Source organism: Piliocolobus tephrosceles, unplaced genomic scaffold, assembly GCF_002776525.5.
Source record: "Piliocolobus tephrosceles isolate RC106 unplaced genomic scaffold, ASM277652v3 unscaffolded_110, whole genome shotgun sequence".
Taxonomy (NCBI): domain Eukaryota; kingdom Metazoa; phylum Chordata; class Mammalia; order Primates; family Cercopithecidae; genus Piliocolobus; species Piliocolobus tephrosceles.
Window position 1 is genome coordinate 1,118,252 of NW_022292088.1, and position 20,285 is coordinate 1,138,536.

Here is a 20,285-nt window from a genome sequence, read left to right on the forward strand (position 1 = left end):
ATTTTTTGTAGAGACAGGGTTTCACCATGTCACCCAGGCTGGTCTCAAACTCCTGGACTCAAACGATCTGCCTCCTTTGACCTCCCAAAGTTCTAGGATTTCATGTATAAGCCACTGCTCCCAATCTGCTGCTAAACATCTTACAATGCACAGGATACCCCTGACAAAAAAGTTTATGTTCCAAAATGTCAGTAACCCCAAAGTTGAGAAACCCTAATCTGGCGTTACCTTGGCACTCACCAATATCTGACTGTAGTCTTCTACAGGATTTTCCTTGAATGATGGCCCAGCGTTTATAGGGTAGAACAGTTCTTCCATTGCATGCCTTTGAAGGAGAATAGAATGAGCAGTGTGCCACAGCTCTTGAGTGTTTCAAGGACTTGTGATGTCACAAACACGGAATTGGAAATTTCCTAAACCTCTAGAACAAATCTGGATTTACATAGAAGAGATGAATATAGCCGCTTCTTTTTTTTTTTTTTTTTTGAGAGGGAGTCTGGCTCTGTAGCTAGGTTGGAGTGCAGTGGCATGATCTTGGCTCACTGCAACCTCCGACTCCCGGGTTCAAGCGATTTTCCTTCCTCAGCCTCCCGAGTAACTGGGACTACAGGTACGCACCACTACGCCCTGCTAATTTTTGTATTTTTAGTAGACAAGGGGTTTCACCATGTTGACCAGGATGATCTCGATCTCGGGACCTCACGATCCGCCCGCCTCGGCCTCCCAAAGTGCTGGGATTACAGGCGTGAGCCACCGCGCCCCGTCGCTGCTTACTTTCATTTGAGGCATTGAAGGTCTTGTTAAACACAGATGTTATAATCTCAATAATATAGGAGGAACACTTCACATAATTATCACCCTTAATGTCATTTCATTTATCTGACTAGTCTTAGTCACTAAAATTAGGTTTCTGAGGGAATGGGTATGGGCTAAATTTAATAATAAATACAGCCGGCCAGCGTGGTGGCTCACACCTGTAATTCCAGCACTTAGGGAAGCCGAGGTGGGTGGATCATTTGAGATCAGGAGTTTGAGACCTGCCTGGCCAATATGGCGAAACCCCGTCTCTACTAAAAATACAAAAATTTGTTGGGCGTGGTGGTGCACGTCTGTAATTCCAGCTACTTGGGAGGCTGAGGCTGAAGTATTGTTTGAACCCGGAAGATGGAGGTTGCAGTGAACCAAGATAACGGCTCTGCACTACAGCCCGAAAGAGAGCAAGACTCCGCTCAAAATACATACATACATACATACATACATACATACATACATAATAAATGTAGTTTGGACGCAGTAGCTGACACCTTCAATTCCAGCACTTTGGAAGGCCGAGGCAGGCCGATCACTTGAGCCCAGGAGTTTGAGACCAGCCTGGGCAACATGGTGAAACCCCGTCTCTACTTAAAAAATATTATAAATGCCTTAGGCATGAGTAAGAATAAAATCAGTATTATGGAATGGAATGTCTGCTCTGTGATAGGCAGCATTCATGGATAAACACTTGACCTATGTTATTTAATCCTAGCAACACCCTGTGAGATAACATTATCCTAATTTTAACTCAAGAACCTGAGATTCCAAGAACTGTATTTTACCCAAAGTCACAAATTATTAGTAGCTAGTCCAAGATCTGAAACTCAGGTCTGTCTGTTCTAAAGCTCTTGCACCTTCCATTAAACTTCAGTAAGTTTTACAAGGAAGGAGTGATTTCAAAATTTAGCCTGAACAGTTGCCACTGACTAAAGGAAATGGCGGGACACCAAGGAAGAGAGTAGGGGCTAGAGGGAGGCCAGGAAAGAACAAGGAGAAACAAGGAGAATGAAAAAGGGACCAGGGAGGCTGTTCATCGCGTCTGACGCTGCGTACTGACTCTGCCGCAAGCTGGCCTGCCTTTGTTCTTCCTCCATTCTTTTTGAGAAAAACCTCTTCCTGTGTGTCCGTTGTTCACTCTCTTGTGTTCAAATAAAGCTAGATTATTGAAAACGGCGGACAGCAAAGGAAAAAAAAAAAAGAGCGTGAAGGCCTCGGTGTGCGCCTGCGCGCTGGCGGCGGCTGTGGCGGGGCCCGGCGGGGAGCGGGTCCGGAGCAGGCTCCCGGACCCAAAACTGAAGGGGGTGTCTGGGGCGTCAGGGAGCTCCCTCGCCTGGCCCACGACGGCCTGATGGAGTAAGAGGGGTTGGCTGTGAATGTGAGTATCGATGGGCCGGCCTGCGTTGAGGTTATCGGAGCCCAAGGGTCCTGGTGGTCTGTCTCTTAGGCAGGTTGTGGGGCTGCAAGACACCGCCGGGTTTCTACTCCTGCAGGCTGCGGCGCAGGGGCCACCTGGTGGTCCGCTCTCCCAGAGCCGGCGCGGGTTTATGGGCAGGCGGTGCTGCTGACTTCGGGGTACGGATTTTCGCGGGGGCGTTCCAGCTCTGCTCCCAGCCCCAGAAGGCAACGTGGCTCCAAAGCCTTGACCTTTAGGGGAAGCCGCTGACCTCCTTCGGTCCCCAGGTGGGCAGGGAGTCCAAAGACCCTGGTCCTTAAAGCCCGTAGGTCTCAGGCCAGGAACACATTTCAACCTCTCGCGACTGACAACCTCCGTTCTTTTTCCTCCTTTCGTTTCTCTCCTTGTGGGATGCGTCTCAATAATAACAACTAATAACAAATAATACACAGCTTACTGTGTCCGTTTAATATTTAGTCCGAATCTCGGTGTATAATTATAGAGAGGAAACGCTTTACACCCTCTTCCCCTTTCAATTTGTTGTGTAATCATCTTTGGGAGTAAGATTAAGCCATCTTATTGAGAAGTTTGAGATATCCATGGCTTTTAGCAACTTGAGACTGTCATCCTAGGTAAGGGAAGTTCTCTTACCTAGCAAATAAGTGCTGTGTCCACCATAATGGTTTATATCCAGTTTATTCAAACCACAAATAACTTTTTTTTGGAGACAAAGTTTCGCTGTTATTGCTCAGGCTGGAGTGCAGTGGCGCGATCTCGGCCCACTGCAACTTCCGCCTCCTGGATTCAAGGGATTCTTCTGCCTCAGCCTCCCCAGTAGCTAGAATTACAGGCACCCGTCACCATACCTGGCTAATTTTTTGTATTTTTATTTATTATTATTATTATTATTATTTTAGGACGGAGTTTCATTCTTTCGCCCAGGCTGGAGTGCAGTGCCGAGATCTTGGCCCACTGCAACCTCCGCCCTCCAGTTTCAAGAGATTCTCCTGCCTCAGCCTCCTGAGTAGCTGGGATTACAGGCATGCACCACCACCATGCCCGGCTAATTTTTGTATTTTTTGTGGAGACGGGGTTTCACCACGTTGGCCAGGCTAGTCTCGAACTCCTGACCTTAGATGATCCACCCGCCTCGGCCTCTGAAAGTGCTGGGATTACAGGCGTGAGCCACCGCGCCCGGCCCACAAATAACTTTTGAGTACTTACTACGAGCTTAGTACTGTTGTAAATACCATGGGAAATCTTAAAATTTGTGTTAAGCCCCGTTCTCAAGTTTGGTCGTGAATGAAATAATGAAAGACAATATTCAGGTGCAACTAGAATTTATTTAGTATCTACTCCACATTTGCCAAATACCGCGCCGTGCCTAGAGTTAACTCTTAAGTCTAGAAGATGGTAGGAGCCCTTTAATTAGAAATACTAGATGGTTTTTGAGGAGAACTTTAAAATGGCCTGGAAGGGGCCAGGCGCAATGACTCACTGCCTGTAATCCCAGCGCTTTGGGAGGCTGAGGCGGGCGGATCACATGAGGTCAGGAGTTTGAGACCAGCCTGACCAACATGGAGAAACCCCATCTCTACTAGAAATACAAAATTAGCTGGGTGTGATGGCACATGCCTATAATCCCAGCTGCCCAGGAGGCTGAGGCAGGAAAATCACTTGAACCTGGGAGGCAGAGGTTGCAGTGAGCTGAGATCGTGCCATTGCACTCCGAAAACGAAACTCCATCTCAAAAATTAAAAAATAATAAATAAATAAAATGGCCTGGCAGGAGGTAGAGGATGTGAATGAATCTGATCAGCTGAGTTCAGAACCTATTGTGTGTGTGTGTTTTGGTTTTTTTTTTTTTTTTTTTTAGAGCCTTGCTCTGTCACCCAGGCTGAAGTGCAGTGGCATGATCCCAGCTCACTGCAACCTCTCCTTCTTGGGTTCAGGTGATTCTCCTGTCTCAACCTCCCAAGTAGCTGGGAATACAGGTGCCCACCACCTGCCTGGCTTTTTGTATTTTTTAATAGGCAGGGTTTCACCATGTTGGCTAGGCTGGTCTGGAACTCCTGACCTCAGGTGATCCACCTCAGCCTCCCAAATTGCTGGGATTACAGGCGTGAGCCACTGCACCCGGCCTCAACTGTTTTGATTAAAAGGAAGATATTTAAAAAGGAAAGACTATGAATAGCGATTATTGTACATCTAGATTAGTGCGCATGTAGTCTGAAGGCTGCTCTACAAGAGGTGAAAGGAATGGTAGATGCTAGATGACTTGGTTCTGGGACCAGGAATGGCTCAGGGAGAAGTCTATGTATTGTGTGTTTTGCAATTGGAGTATCTTAGTGGAGAGTATAGGATTAATTTGTGTACCCAATGAATAAGAGCACCTGAGCAGACAAGTTACATATGAATGCTCTACTTGGACCTCTAACATGTAAAATCACTAGTGGAAACCCTACAGTCGAGTGTGTGTGTGTGTGTGTGCGCGCGCGTGTGTGCATGTTTTTTTTTGTTTGTTTGTTTGTTTGTTTTTTGTTTTTTGTTTTTGAGACGGAGTCTTGCTCTGTGGCCCAGGCTGGAGTGCTGTGGCCCGATCTCAGCTCACTACAAGCTCCGCCTCCTGGGTTTACGCCATTCTCCTGCCTCAGCCTCCCGAGTAGCTGGGACTACAGGCGCCCGCCACCTCGCCCAGCTAGTTTTTTGTATTTTTTAGTAGAGACGGGGTTTCACCGTGTTAGCCAGGATGGTCTCGATCTCCTGACCTCGTGATCCGCCTGTCTTGGCCTCCCAAAGTGCTGGGATTACAGGCCTGAGCCACCGCGCCCGGCCTATGTGTGCATGTTTTAATCTGAAAGAAACTGTCAGGAAGCTCCCAGGTCTTCATCAGTAAAGGATTGGTTAAATAAATGTGTGCATTTGCTAGAAAGAATGAGCCAACTCTATAAGTGGTAATATTGAATGACCTACTATATAGTGAGAAAGAAAAGGTGCAAAATAGGGTATGCTTTTTGCGACCACTGTGGTTTTTAAAAATATTATGTATTGCATATACAATTGGTCCTCCATATCCATCCTTGGGTTCTGCATCCATGGATTCTACCAACTTTGGATGGATAATATTTGGGGGAAAAAAATTCACGAAGTTCTGAAAAGCAAAACTTGAATTTGCTACGTGCTGAGTACATACTTCATTGCATCCACAGAAATGAGGTTATGTGTAGGCATTGTGTTAGGTCTTCTGTGTAATCTAGAGATGATTTAAAGTATGTGGAAGGTATGCGTAGGTTACATGCATATACTGTGCTGTTCCATGTAAAAGTTTTTAGCATTCTCAGATTTTGGTATTGAGGGGGATTCTGGAACCAATCCCCCATGCATAGCAAGGGACAACCGTATATGCATAGAATATCCTCTGTGGAGGATAGTCAGAATCATAGAGACAGAAAGTAGAATGGTGGTTGCCAGGGGTTGAGGGAGGAGGAAATGAGGAGTTACTGTTTAATGGATATAAAGTTTCAGTTATGCAAGATGCAAATAGTTATGGAGATGGATGGTAGTGATGGTTGTACATTATGAATGTATTTAATACCACTAAACTACACTTAAGTGGTTAAGATGGTAAATTTTATGTTTTGTATTTTCATGCAAAAAAATTGAAAAATATCTCTGGAAAACAGACGCGTGGTTGGCTGGAAGTGACGGTGGCTAGGAAACAGGAGGGGGTAGTAATAATTTTCCCTAAAAGCTTTTTATTTTTTTTGAGACAGAGTCTTGCTCAGTCACCTAGGCTGAAGTGCAGTGGCATGATCATGGCTCACTATACCCTTAAACTCCTGAGCCCCAGCAATCCTCTTCCCGCCTCACCCTTCTTAGTAGCTGGGACTACAGGTGCGTGCCACCATGCCCAGCTAATTAAGAAATTTTTTTTTTGTCAAGAGGAGCTCTTGCTGTGTTGCCCAGAATGATCTTGAACTCCTGGCCTCAAGTGATTCTCCTGCCTCGGCCTCCCAAAGTGCTAGGATTATAAGTGTGCTGCCACTGCATCCAGGCCGTATTTTCCCTATAAGCTTTGTTTTTCTTTAAGACAGAGTTTTGCTCTTGGTGCCCAGGCTGGAGTGCAGTGGCACAATTTCAGCTCACTGCAGCCTCCACCTCCCAGGTTCAAGCGATTCTCCTGCCTCAGCCTCCCGAGTAGCTGGGATTACAGGCACCTGCCACCATGTCTGGCTAATTTTTTGTATTTTTAGTAGAGACGGGGTTTCGCCGTGTTGGCCAGGCTGGTCTTGAACGCCTGACCTCAGGTAATCCACTCACCTTGGCCTCCCAAAGTGTTGGGATTATAGGCATGAGCCACCGTGCCTGGCCTCCTATAAGCTTTTTCGTTTTACTGTTTATTATGAAAAATTTTAAACAACCAGAAAAGTAGAAAAAAAATTGAACCCCTGTAAATCTATCACTCAGATTTTTAAAATCTGTTAATATTTTGCCATATTTGCTTTTATTCTTGATGTTTTAAATTTTATTTTATTTTTATTTTTTGAGATGGAGTCTTGCTCTTTTGACCAGGCTGGAGTGCAGTGGTACGATCTCAGTTTGCTACAACCTCTGCCTCCTGGGTTCAAGAGATTCTTGTGCCTCAGCCTCCCAAGTAGCTGGGATTACAGGTGTGTGACCTGACACCCAGCTGATTTTTGTATTTTTAGTAGAGACGGGGTTTCACAATGTTGGCCAGTCTAGTCTCAAACTCCTGACCTCAAGTGATCCACCAGTCTTGACCTCCCAAAGTCCTGGGATTACAGGTGTGAGCCACGGTGCCTAGCCTATTCTTGACATTTAACCCCTAAATATTTTAATATCTCTAATAAAAACATTTTCCCATGCCAATCCCAATATCATAATTATAGTGAACGGTAATTCTTTTATATTGTCTAATACTCAATTCTTATTAAAATTTCTCCAGATTGTCTCTTTTTTAAAAAACTTTTTTAATCCAGTTTCTCATCAAAGGCCACAGATTGCAGTTGATTTGTATATCTCTTGAAGTCTCTTTTATCTAGAACGGTTACCTTTTTCCCTCTCCTCCCCTTACTACCCCCTCCACATAACTTGTTGAAAGGACCTGGTCATTTATCTAGATTTGTCCCTGATTGATTTGTGGTGATATCATTTCACTTTTTACTACAAACTGAAAGAGCAGATCACTTGATATGATGCAGGTGAAACACTTTTGGGACGATATCTAGGCCATGCTGTGTACTTTAGTTTTCCCACTCTTAGTGGTGCTGAGATTGATAAGTGAGGTCAGATGGTGAAGCTGAGTTCTCCATTGTTAAATTACGTGTCTCTGAAACCAGCTGTAAACCCTTTTGTACCTTTTACATTTTGAAACCACTAGCATTACTTCTGTTCAAAATAGAAATGATTATTTTTAAAACAAAGCTCACTGCAAGGAATTCCTTTTTTTTTTTTTTAATTGATCCCTGTTAAACTTTTTTTTTTTTTTTTTTTTTATGATTCTTTTTTTTTTTTTTTTTTTTTTTTTTGAGACGGAGTCTCGCTCTGTCGCCCGGGCTGGAGTGCAGCCGCCGGATCTCAGCTCACTGCAAGCTCCGCCTCCCGGGTTTACGCCATTCTCCTGCCTCAGCCTCCCGAGTAGCTGGGACCACAGGCACCCGCCACCTCACCTGGCTAGTTTTTTGTATTTTTTAGTAGAGACGGGGTTTCACCGGGTTAGCCAGGATGGTCTCGATCTCCTGACCTTGTGATCCGCCCGTCTCGGCCTCCCAAAGTGCTGGGATTACAGGCTTGAGCCACCGCGCCCGGCCAACTATTTCATTTTTTAATGAAAACAGAGATGGGGTTTTGCTATGTTGCCCAGGCTAGTCTCAAATTCTTAGGCTCACGCAGTCCTTCTGCCTTAGTCTCCCTTGTAGGTGGGATTGCAGGAATGTGCCGTAATGCCCTGCTGTTTTTAAGTTTAAAAACACTAATGTATATTGCTTAAGTTTTTGAAAAGTACAGAAGGATTTCCTTTTTACAAAAGAGGAATTTGAAGTTTGGAGAGATTAAAATTTACTCAAGGTAGTAGTCCTATGAAGTATTTTTGTCTAATTCCAAGGTCCATGCTTTTTCACCCTACTTTATAAGCTAGTATATAAATGTAAAATATTACTATTCTAGTAGTTATGTTACTCATATCTTCTTTGTATCTTTTTAGACAGGTAATCAGTGTCTAATAAGAGTTTTGGAGTACCAGTAAACCAGGTTAGGTCTGTGTAGTGTGGTAGTCTGTAATTAGCCATTCTGAAAGTTCAAAAATACATGAAAATCATCTCTCTTGATTTCTGGAGTTTCAAAAAAGTAACATACCCAGAACCATCATGGCAGTCTTCATTCTTAGGCCTAAAGTCTAAAAAAATAAAAAAAATTGCAAGTTAAAAATATGAGTGTGGTTTTTTTAAGTTTGGTTTTTTTTTTTTTTTTTCATTTTTTTTTTTTTTTTTTTTTTTTGAGACGGAGTCTGGCTCTGTCGCCTGGGCTGGAGTGCAGTGGCCGGATCTCAGCTCACTGCAAGCTCCGCCTCCCGGGTTTACGCCATTCTCCTGCCTCAGCCTCTGGAGTAGCTGGGACTACAGGCGCCCGCCACCTCGCCCGGCTAGTTTTTTTTTGTATTTTTAGTAGAGACGGGGTTTCGCCGTGTTAGCCAGGATGGTCTCGATCTCCTGACCTCGTGATCCGCCCGTCTCGGCCTCCCAAAGTGCTGGGATTACAGGCTTGAGCCACCGCGCCCGGCCTTTTTTTTCATTTTTTAATGAAAACAGAGATGGGGGTCTTGCTATGTTGCCCAGGCTCGTCTCAAATTCTTAGGCTCAAACAGTCCTTCTGCCTTAGTCTTCCTTGTGGGTGGGATTACAGGAACATGCCATAATGCCCTGCTGTTTTTAATTTTAAAAATATTAATGTATGTTGCTTAAATTTTTGGAAAGTACAGGATTTTCAGTGAAAAGTAAATCCATCCCTGACCCTCATGCTCTCAGTTCTTTTGCCAGAGGCCATGTCTGTTAGCAGTTTCCTGGGAATCCCTCTAGAGATATTCTACATGAGTGCATATCATGAGGATAAATTCTGACATCTATATATATAAGCACCTTAGCAGTATAACCTAAAATAATACTGTTGAATGTTATACTCCAGTTCTTATTGTTTATTTCTGTTACAAACATCTTTGTTAATTTGTATAAATTTATACAATACTGAATACCTAGTCTGTCTGTACCCAGATGATGTGCCAGGTAATGGGAATAAAACAATGAACAAGAAGGCATTCTTGCTAGCCCTCATGGAGCTTGCAGTCTGTTGGCAGAGGCAATCATTAAATGAATAATTATACTAATAATATAGCATAGATTTAGTGAATAAAATACTTTGTGTAAAATGCTTCCTGTGGATTTACCAATTTATTTCATTACATAGGCATGACTGAATAGATTTGCTAATTTATTCCTCACAATAACCCTATGGCATTGATACTAATATCATAATTCTTTTATAAATGTGGAAAACTGAAGCACAGAAAGATTAAATTACTCAAGACCACACAGCTAGTGAGTAATAGAGCTGGGTTTTATTTATTTTTTTGAGACAGAGTCTCACTCTTGTTTCTCAGGCTGGAGTGCAATGGCACGATCTCTGCTCACTGCAACCTCTGCCTCCCAGGTTCAAGCAATTCTGCTGCCTCAGTCTCCCGGGTAGCTGGGATTACAGGCACCCGCCACCATGCCTGGCTAATTTTTTGTAGTTTTAGTAGAGATGAGATTTCACTATGTTGGCCAGGCTGGTCTCGAATATCTGACCTGGTGATCCACCCACCTCAGCCTCCCAAAGTGCTGGGATTACAGGCGTGAGCCACTGTGCCTGGCCAAAAAAATTAATGTTTTAATTGGCAATAAAATATATATATATTTATTGTGTACAACGTGGTGCCTCGACATGTGTATATAACAAGTCCTCACTTAACATCAATAGGATCTTGGAAACTGTGACTCTAAGCGAAACAGCGTGTAACAAAACTAATTTTGCCACAGGCTAATTGATATAAAAAAGAATTAAGTTCCTATGGCATATTTCTGGTCACAAAAACATCACCAAACTTCTAAACAAAAACCCCAAACACTTCTAATATTAAACATTGAAATAAATGTGAGCTATATGTAGATGTAAAAGAGTAGCCTGGGCATGGTGACTCATACCTGTAATCCTACCACTTTGGGAGGCCAAGGTGGGAGGACACTTGAAGCTGGGAGTTTGAGATAAGCCTTGGCTACAAAGCAAGACCCTGTCTCTACAAAAAATATAAAAAGTTGACTAAGTATGGTAGCATATACCTGTAATCCCAGCTACTTGGGAGGCTGAGGTGGAAGGATCACTTGAGCCTAGGAGTTTGAAGCTGCAGTGAGCTGTGATCATGCCCCTGCACTCCACCCCAGGTGACAGAGCAAACCCCTGTCTCAGGGAGGGGGGGGGCGGGGAAGAGCCGGGCATGGTGGCTCACGCCTGTAGTCCCAGCACTTTCGGAGGCCAAGGCAGGCAGATCACGAGGTCAAGAGATCTAGACCATCCTGGTCAACACAGTGAAACCCTATATCTACTAAAAAATACAAAAGTTAGCTGGGTGTGGTGGTACATGCCTGTAGTGCTAGCTACTTGGGAGGCTGAGGCAGGAGAATCGATTGAACCTGGGAGGCGGAGGTTGCAGTGAGCTGAGATCATGCCACCACGCTCCAGCCTGGCAACAGAACGAGACTCCATCCCAAAAAAAAAAAAAAAAAAGAATAATAAAAGCAGGATATTTGCCTGATTTTTGGTGAATCAGTGGGTGACCACAGTCACACTGGTGGTGGGTTAAATCAAGGAATAAATGTTTCCAAAGCAAAAATTTTAAGGAGCACTGCCTACTACCATGTGGTTAAAAATCAACAAATATGACGGGTGCTTTCATACCACATTGTTTATTGTCGTGCATACTTCACACATTTTTATTTTACAATAATTTGTATTTATCCACTCTTTTATTTTCCAACCTCTTTATTCCAGTTCTGTGTTCAGGTGGTCAGAGCAGCTAAGTTTACAAGGTAGAAACCAACCCTGGACAGGACGCCATTCCATCACAGGGTGCACTCAGACACACACACATGCACTCACCAAGACTGTGACCATTTAGACACCCGGTTCACCCATCAGGCACATCTTTGGGGTGTGGGAGGAAACTAGAGACCTGGAAGAATCCCATGAAGGAATAGGGAGAACTCCCATGAAGGAATAGGGAGAACATACAAGCTCTATGTAGACAGTGGCCTCAGCTGGATATAATTTACTTTTTCTCATTAATGTTACAACAGCATGGTATTGAATGAAACAACATTTTTTGAGGACCTGCTGTACCTTGTGGAATAGCTAGATGGAACTAACATATGTATTATAAGTTTTTGTGGTGAGAACACATAAATCTTGCATCGCTTTCTAATGTCCCAGAAGATGTTCATGTAGGTGAAAAATCGGTTTATAATGATCTGAGTCTCAAACCAAATATGTTTAACATATACACACAGTATTTTATTTTATTTTATTTTCCTGAGGTAAGGTCTCACTCTGACCCCCCAGGCTGGAGTGCAGTGGCATGGTCTTGGCTCACTGCAACCTCTGCCTCCTGGGTTCAAGTGATTCTTGTGTCTCAGCCACCTGAGTAGCTGGGATTACCGGCATGGACCCCCAAACCCAGCTAATTTTTTTGTTTTTTTTGTAGAGATGGGGTTTTGCCATGTTGGCCAGACTGGTCTTGAACTCCTGGACTCTAACGATCCACCTGCCTCTGCCTCCCAGATGCTGGGATTGCAGGCATGAGCTACTGCACCTGTCAACACAGTGTTTTTTTGCGTGAAGCATAGTTACCGTGTAAATCAAGGGATTGTGCTTTCTTTAGTTCAGAAAGATTATTGAGTTGGTCACTATTTTGGGAAATTATATTGCAGACAGCAATGCTGTTTGTGTTTGTTTGGTTTTTTTTTTTTTTTTTTTTTTTGAGGCGGAGTCTCGCTCTGTCACCGGGACTGGAGTGCAGTGGCCGGATCTCAGCTCACTGCAAGCTCTGCCTCCCGGGTTTATGCCATTCTCCTGCCTCAGCCTCCGGAGTAGCTGGGACTACAGGCGCCCGCCACCTCGCCCGGCTAGTTTTTGTATTTTTAGTAGAGACGGGGTTTCACCGTGTTAGCCAGGATGGTCTCGATCTCCTGACCTCGTGATCCGCCCGTCTCGGCCTCCCAAAGTGCTGGGATTACAGGCTTGAGCCACCGCGCCCGGCGTGTTTGTTTGTTTTGAGCCAGAGTCTTACTCTGTCACCCAGGCTGGAGTGTGGTGGCATGATCTCGGCTCACTGCATCCTCTGCCTCCTGGATTAAACCAATTCTCATGCCTAAGCTTCCTGAGTATGTGGGACTACGGGCATGCATCACCACACCTGGCTAGTTTTTATATGTTTAGTAGAGATGGGATTTCACTATGTTGGCCAGGCTGGTCTTGAACTTCCATCCTAAGGTGATTCGCCTGCCTCAGCCTCCCAAAGTACTGGGATTATAGGCATGAGCCACCATGCCCAGCCTATTCATGGTATTTAAAAATCAACGATATCACATACCTGTCTATATTCGTCTCATTTTGTAGTAGTCACATTTATAGTTTTATCCTTCTAATATAGTCATGTCTGAGCATTTATATGTTGATATACCTGTTATTTAATAACTCACTTTCATTTAATTTATTTATTTTTATTATACTTGAAGTTCTAGGGTACATGTGCATAACGTGCAGGTTTGTTACATATGTATACTTGTGCCATGTTGGTGTGCAGAAATTTTTCATTTTTATTATAGTTAGCACATTATATTGATATTTGAAGTTTTACATGTGTAAGTAAGTTACAGTAGCTCTGCATTTTATTTCAGGAAGGATAAGGTTATTACAAAATATTTACAATAAAAAGGGGGTACAAAATATCTTAAAAGAAAAAATTGTGACAGTGGGGGAAGCTGGCTGATCAGAACACCAGGGATTGTTATAATAATCCTTCTATTTTTATGTATGAATGAAAATTTCCACAATGATACGTTTTAGGAAAAAAGAGTTGAGTCTGATGTGATTGAGAATTGCTGCTCTACAGTGTGCCTCAGAAATAGCCACAATTGGGATAAGTGTTATAAAGAAGGGACAGGGTTTCAGAAGAGCAGTGCACAGTGAGGGGTATGACCTAGTCTGGGAGATGAGGGAGTGCTTTCTTAGGCAACTGACATTTGGATTGAGATTTGAAGGATGAGTAATTAACTAGATGAAAAGGAGTAAGCTTTCTAAGGAGAGGGACCAGCACATGAAAAAGCCCAAAGGTGGGAGGTGTGTGGTAGGTGGGAAGAACTGAAAATGCCATTTTGTCTGATCACAGAGACCTACAAGAAAGTAGCTCAAACCTATGTAATACACATTAGCAAGGGTTCTTTCAAGTGGGCCTTGTAAGACATTTTAAATATTTTGATTTATATCTTAGATAATTAGATGCCTTTGAAGGGCTTTTAATAGTGAGGGACAAAGGCATTAAACATAAGCATGCATGAGAATGGTTTTTTTAGTGTATGATTGAGCAAATCATTATGTGTGTGTTTAGATGGAGGCACCATAAAATTGAAGTAGGCTGGAATGCCAAGCCACCTCATGAACAGCTGCCATTCAAGAGTCACCCAGGTCCCAGCAGACTTTGTCACTAAACCTAGGGCCTCCTACTCCATTGCATGATTGAGGATATGTCTTCTTTGATAAGTCTGACCTGATTGAGTGTTGCTTGGAGCCATTCAAACAGGCTGGTGGGTCACAAAAGTGCAAACATGGGAGTCCTGTTCTGGTCATAGGCTGAGTAAGCTCCTCGTGGCCAATGCCCCCACAGATAACAATTATTACATCTGTACGGAAATACATAAAACCAGTAAAATCTACTGGAGAGTTACAAAAAACCAGGCAGATTCTAGAGGGGAGTTAACACAAGAATGGGACTACTTGGAGTAATTTCCCATTTTCATGGCTTCTAACATTAGGGCAGGCCCTGATCTGTGTCATGTAGGGTGCTTAAAATTCCAATAGTAAACTTCAGTCTTTGTGGCCTGAAGAACCAGAAGATAAAGCTCAAGCAACTACAGCTGTAGGGAAGTGAGAGGAGAAGCATCAGACTCTGTGAATAAACTCTGCCCAGATCTCGGCAGACCGCTGAATTATGCATATATGGAGCAGACTCCAAAGAAGCCCAGCTAAGGATGAAATAACTGAAGATTTCATTGCTGCTTAGGAGACAGATTTGTAGTTTGAGTTAACCAAGTTAGATACTACGAAAACAAAAGTAAAAAAAAACAAAAGTTAATACTCTTCAGAGGAATATAAAGGACTCTAGAGTTGCTGCAACATAACATTCAAAATATCAAGGATATATTCCAAAACTACTCACATACAAAGAAACAGGGAAATGTAACCTATTCTCAAGCTAAATGACACTCTAGACTTAAAATGCTCAAATGCTGGGATTAGCAGGAAATGATTTTAAACTTTTATAACTGTGCATTAGTAAAGGAAATAAAAATGATATAAAGGAAAATGTACTCATAAAGAATGAGTGTGAAACTAAGATAACTAAATAGACATTCTAGAACTGAAAAATATGATATCTGAAATAAAAATTTAAACTGGATGAGGCCTAATGGAAGAATGGAGATGACAGAGGAAAGCATCCTTGAAATTAAAGTTGAAGAAAGAGTGAGAGGGAAAAAGAAATACATCCTCAGTGACCTGGGATCAACATTTTAAAAACCCAGCACATTTAATTGAAATCTGGAAGGGAGAAGAAGAACAATGAGAAAAAAAAATGTTTAAAAATGTAATGGCTGAAAATTTCCCAAATTTGGTGAAGGACATACATTGATCGATTCAGTAAGCTCAGCAAACCCCAAGAAAGATAAAAATAAGAAAACCACAGAAACCTCAAGAATTTTAATATGAAGAAAACTATGGGTGGATGCCTTATAGTTAAACTATTGGCAGACAAAAGGAAAAATCTAGAAAACAGCAAAGAAAACAACATATTAGATACAAAGAGACAATTCTGTTTACCACTGACAAATCATCAGAAACAGTGGAGGCCAGAAGAGAATCCTTAAAGTGCTGAAGAAAAAAACATGTCAGCCCAGAATTTCAGATTCAGCAGAATAGCCTTCAAGAAAGAATATGGGGCCTGGTGCAGTGGCTTATACCTGTAATCCCAACACTTTGGGAGGTTGATGCGGGGATGACCAGAGGTGAGGAGTTTGAGACCAGCCTGGCCAACATGGTGAAACACCATCTCTACTAAAAATACAAAAAAATTAGCCAGGCATGATTACTGGCACCTGTAATCCCAGGTGCTTGGGAGGCTGAAGCAGAAGAATCGTTTGAACCCAGGAGGCGGAGGTTGCAGTGAGCTGAGATGACACCACTGCACTCCAGCCTGGGTGACAGAGCAAGACTCTCTCTCAAAAAAAAAAAAGAGAAATAATATGAAATAAAGATATTGTAAGATAATTCATTGCTAATAGATCTGCACTATAAGAAATGCTAAAAGAAGTTCTTCAGGCTGTAGGGAAATGATACCAGATGGAAAGTTGAATCTTCAGAAAGCAATGAAGGTTAGAACTTGTAAATATCTGGATAGATATTTTGAAACTTTCTTTTTCATTTCTTAAAAAAATGACTATAGCACAAAAAAGCATCATCTTGGGGGTTCATTACATATGGTAGATATAAAACATATCCCATAAAGGATGGGATGATGGGTGAGGGTAAATGGGCCTATATGGTTGCAAGGTTTTTACATATTACCTGTAGTGGTACTTTTTTTTTTTTTGAAACAGAGTTTCATTCTTGTCATTCAGGCTGGAGTACAGTGGCGCCATCTCTGCTCACTGCAACCTCTGCCTCCTGGATTCAAGCGATTCTCCTGCGTTAGCCTCTCGAGTGGCTGGGAGTACAGGCGCCGCCTCCATGCCCAGCTAATTTTTGTATTTTCGGTAGAGACGGGGTTTCACCTTGTTGGTCAGGCTGGTCTCAAACTCCTGACCTCAGGTGATCCGCTCATCTTGGCCTCCCAAAGTGCTAGGATTACAGGCATGAGCCACCATGCCCGGCCAGTGGTACTTTTTAACACAGTAAAGAGTATAATGGTAAAGATACATGTTTGAATTCCTAAAGCAACCACTGGGGGGGAAATATAATCATGGAAAGAAGTGTTGCTAAAAAAAAAAACTAGTAGAAAAATTAAAGTGAATAATCCAAAGGAGACAGAAACAGGTATAACTGAACAAAAATAGAGGAGCTAAAAATAATAAAACGGTAGATCTAATTGAACTATATTAATAACTTCATTGGCTTTAATGGAATACACACTGATTTAATGCATAAAGACAAAATGGTTAAAAGGAAATGCATGGAAAAAGATCAGACAAAGTAGCATAAGAAGCCTAGAGTGGTTATATTTATATCAGATAAAATAGACTTCAATATAAAAAGTATCACCAGAGTTAAAGGGATCATATCATAACAATAAAAGGTCAGTTCATGAGAAAGATGTAACAGTTATAACTATGCTTGTGCCTGATATCAGAGCTTCAAAATACATGAAGTAAAAATGGATACAACTAAAGGAATAGACAATTCACTATCATAGAGATTTGAACATTCTTCTCTCAATGATAACAAAAAAAATTAGTATACATTTTGGGAGGCTGAGGTGGGAGGATTGCTTGAGCCCAGGAGTTCAAGACTAGCCTGGCCAACATGAAGAGACCCAGTCTGTTCAAAATAAAACCATTAGCCCAGTGTGGTGGCATGTGCCCATGGTCCCAGCTACTTGGGAGGCTGATGTAGGAAAGATTGCTTGAACCTGGAAGGTTGAGGCTGCAGTGAGCCATGTTTGTGTCATGGCACTCCAGCCTAAGTGACAGAGTGGGACCATGTCTTTATTTATTTTTATTTATTTATTTATTTCTTGAGACGGAGTTTTGGTCTTTTGCCAAGGCTGGAATGAAGTGGAGCAATCTTGGCTCACTGCAACCTCTACCTGCCAGGTTCAAGCGATTCTCTTGCCTCAGCCTCCCGAGTAACTGGGATTATAGCCTCCTGCCACTACACCAGACTAATTTTTGTGTTTTTAGTAGAGATAGGGTTTTGCCATGTTGGCCACGCTGGTCTCAAACTCCTGACCCCTTGTGATCCACCCACCTCAGCCTCCCAAAGTACTAGGATTACAGGCGTGAGCCACTGTGCCTGGCCGAGACTGTGTCTTCAAAAAAAAAAACACACAGTATAAATGATTTCCATACAACAACTGCAGAATATACTTTATTTCCCCCACTGTATATATAAACCAGATGCTGGGCTGTAATTCTCAGTATATTTGAAAGGATTAAACTAATATAGTATATGTTCTTTGACTGTATTAAAATTATTATGATTATTGTTAATTAATTTTTTTTTTGAGACAGCGTTTCGATCTTGTAGCCCAGGCTAGAGTACAATGGTGCAGTCTCAGCTCACTGCAACCTCCGCCTCCTGGGTTCAAGTGATTCTCCTGCCTCAGCCTCCCAAGTAGCTGGGATTACAGGTGCCTGCCACCACGCCCAGCTAATTTTTTAGTTTTAGTAGAGACGGGGTTTCACCATATTGGCCAGACTGGTCTCAAACTCCTGACCTCAGGTGATCCACTCACCTCGGCCTCCCAAAGTGCTGGGATTACAGGCGTGAGTCATAGTTCCCAGCCTCTTAATAAGATTAAATTAGAAACCAAGATATGTAAAAGGCCACAAGTATTTGGAAATTCAATGAATCTTCTAAATAATCTGTGAGTCAAAGAAGACATCACAAGAGAAATTAGAAAGTACTTTGAATTGAATGATATTGAAAATATGGCATCAGAATTTGTGGGATAACTGTCATGGCCAAGGGGAGCCAGAGGAGAAATGATGACTGAATGTCATGTGGTATCCTCTATGACATGCCGGAAGAGAAAAAAGGTAGGAGGTAAAGAATGAGGACATCTGGGCTGAGCACAGTGGCTCATGCCTGTAATCCCAGCACTTTGAGAGGCCAAGGCAGGCAGATTGCCTGAGGTCAGGAGTTCCAGACTAGCCTGGCCAACATGGTGAAACCCTGTCTCTACTAAAAGTAAACACAAAAATTAGCTGGGCATGGTGGCAGGCACCTGTCAAGCTACTCGGGAGGCTGAGGCAGGAGAATCTCTTGAACCCGGGAGGCGGAGGTTGCAGTGAGCTGAGATCACGCCACTTGACTCCTGCCTGGGAGACAGCAAGAGTGCGTCTCAAAATAAATAAATAAATAAATAAAAGGACTTCTGAATAAAATATGGCTTCCATAATAACAGTATATCAGGCTGGGTGAGGTGGCTCACACCTGTAATCCCAGCACTTTGGGAGGCCAAGGCAGGCAGATCACAAGGTCAGGAGTTTGAGACCAGCCTGGCCAATATGGTGAAATCCCGTCTCTACTAAAAATACAAAAATTAGCGGGGCGTGGTGTCGGGCGCCTGTAGTCCCAGCTACTCAGGAGGCTGAGGCAGGAGAATTGCTTGAACCCAGGAGGCATAGGTTGCAGTGAGCCGAGATCGTGCCATTGTGCTCTAGCCTGGGCAACAAAGCGAGACTCTGTCTCAAAAAAATAAATAAATAAAATAAATAACAGTGTATCAATATTGGTTTGTTAATTGTGACAAATGTAACATTCTGATGTAAGATTTTTGTTTCTTTTTTGCGACATAGTTTCAGGCGGAGGTTACAGAGGTTGCAGTGAGCCAAGATGGCACCACTGCACTCCAACCTGGGCAACAGAGCTGAGGCTCTGCCTCAGAAATAAATGAATAAATAGCAGTGTATCAATATTGGTTTGTTAATTTAATTGTGACAAATGTAACATACTAATGTAAGATTTTTTTTTTTTTTTTTTGAGACGGAGTCTCACTCTGTCTCCCGGGCTGGAGTGCAGTGGCCGGATCTCAGCTCACTGCAAGCTCCGCCTCCCGGGTTTACGCCATTCTCCTGCCTCAGCCTCCCGAGTAGCTGGGACTACAGGCGCCCGCCACCTCGCCCGGCTAGTTTTTTGTATTTTTTAGTAGAGATGGGGTTTCACCGTGTTAGCCAGGATGGTCTCGATCTCCTAACCTCGTGATCCGCCCGTCTCGGCCTCACAAAGTGCTGGGATTACAGGCTTGAGCCACCGCGCCCGGCCTTTTTTTTTTTTTTTTTTTAAGACTGAGTTTCACTCTTGTTGCCCAGGCTGGAGTGCAATGGTGAGATCTCGGCTCACTGCAACCTCCGCCTCCCAGGTTCAAGTGACTCTCCTGCTTCAGCCTCTCCAGTAGCTGAGATTACAGGTTCGTGCCACCAAGCCCAGCTAATTTTTATCTTTTTAGTAGTGATGGGGTTTCACCATGTTGGTCACGCTGGTCTTGCAACTCCCAACTTCAGGTGATCCACCTGCCTCGGCCTCCCAAAGTGTTGGGATTACAGGTGTGAGCCACCACACCTGGCCAACTTGGATAATTTTTAATTTTTCTGTGGATACACGAATTTTGCTGTGTTGACCAGGCTGGTCTTGAATTCCTGGCTTCAAGCCATCCTCCCAAAGTGCTGGGATTACAGACATGAGTCACTGACGTGGCCAAATGAAAGATGTTAATATGGGAAACTAGACATGGGGTATATGGAAACTGTACTGTCTCTTTTGTTACCACTTTTATATCAATCTAAAACTATTCTAAAGTAAAACGTTTATTAAAAAGTACTAAAAAATGTGGGATGGCACTAAAGCAGTGCTTACAGAGAAGTTTATGGGTTTAAACGTATTTATTGGAAAAGAAAAAAGGCCTAAAGACAGTGACCTCAAGTTCTACTTTAAGAAGCTAGTAAATGAAGAACAAAATAAACCCAAAGTATATAAAAGGAAA

General features: G+C 42.9%; 2 protein-coding genes across 6 annotated transcripts in view; one reads left to right on the forward strand and one right to left on the reverse strand.

Moving 5' to 3' along the window:
• LOC111529150 (synaptosomal-associated protein 23) overlaps window positions 1-290 on the reverse strand; it is a 42,896-nt gene extending 42,606 nt beyond the window's left edge. Inside the window, exon 1 of the mRNA XM_023195985.2 lies at window positions 241-290. The gene's annotated coding sequence lies outside the window, so the exon portion shown is untranslated. The remainder of the gene's footprint in view (window positions 1-240) is intronic.
• Window positions 291-1,968: 1,678 nt separating this feature from the next.
• The window catches only part of LOC113219507 (zinc finger protein 106), an 84,295-nt gene continuing 65,978 nt past the window's right edge, over window positions 1,969-20,285 (forward strand). For 4 of the 5 annotated variants that reach the window (XR_002727331.1, XM_026447911.1, XM_023195997.1 and 1 more), the window contains exon 1: window positions 2,011-2,188. The gene's annotated coding sequence lies outside the window, so the exon portion shown is untranslated. Of the gene's footprint in view, window positions 2,189-20,285 lie in introns of all 5 variants that reach the window. The other variant, XM_023195999.1, reaches the window with a different exon arrangement.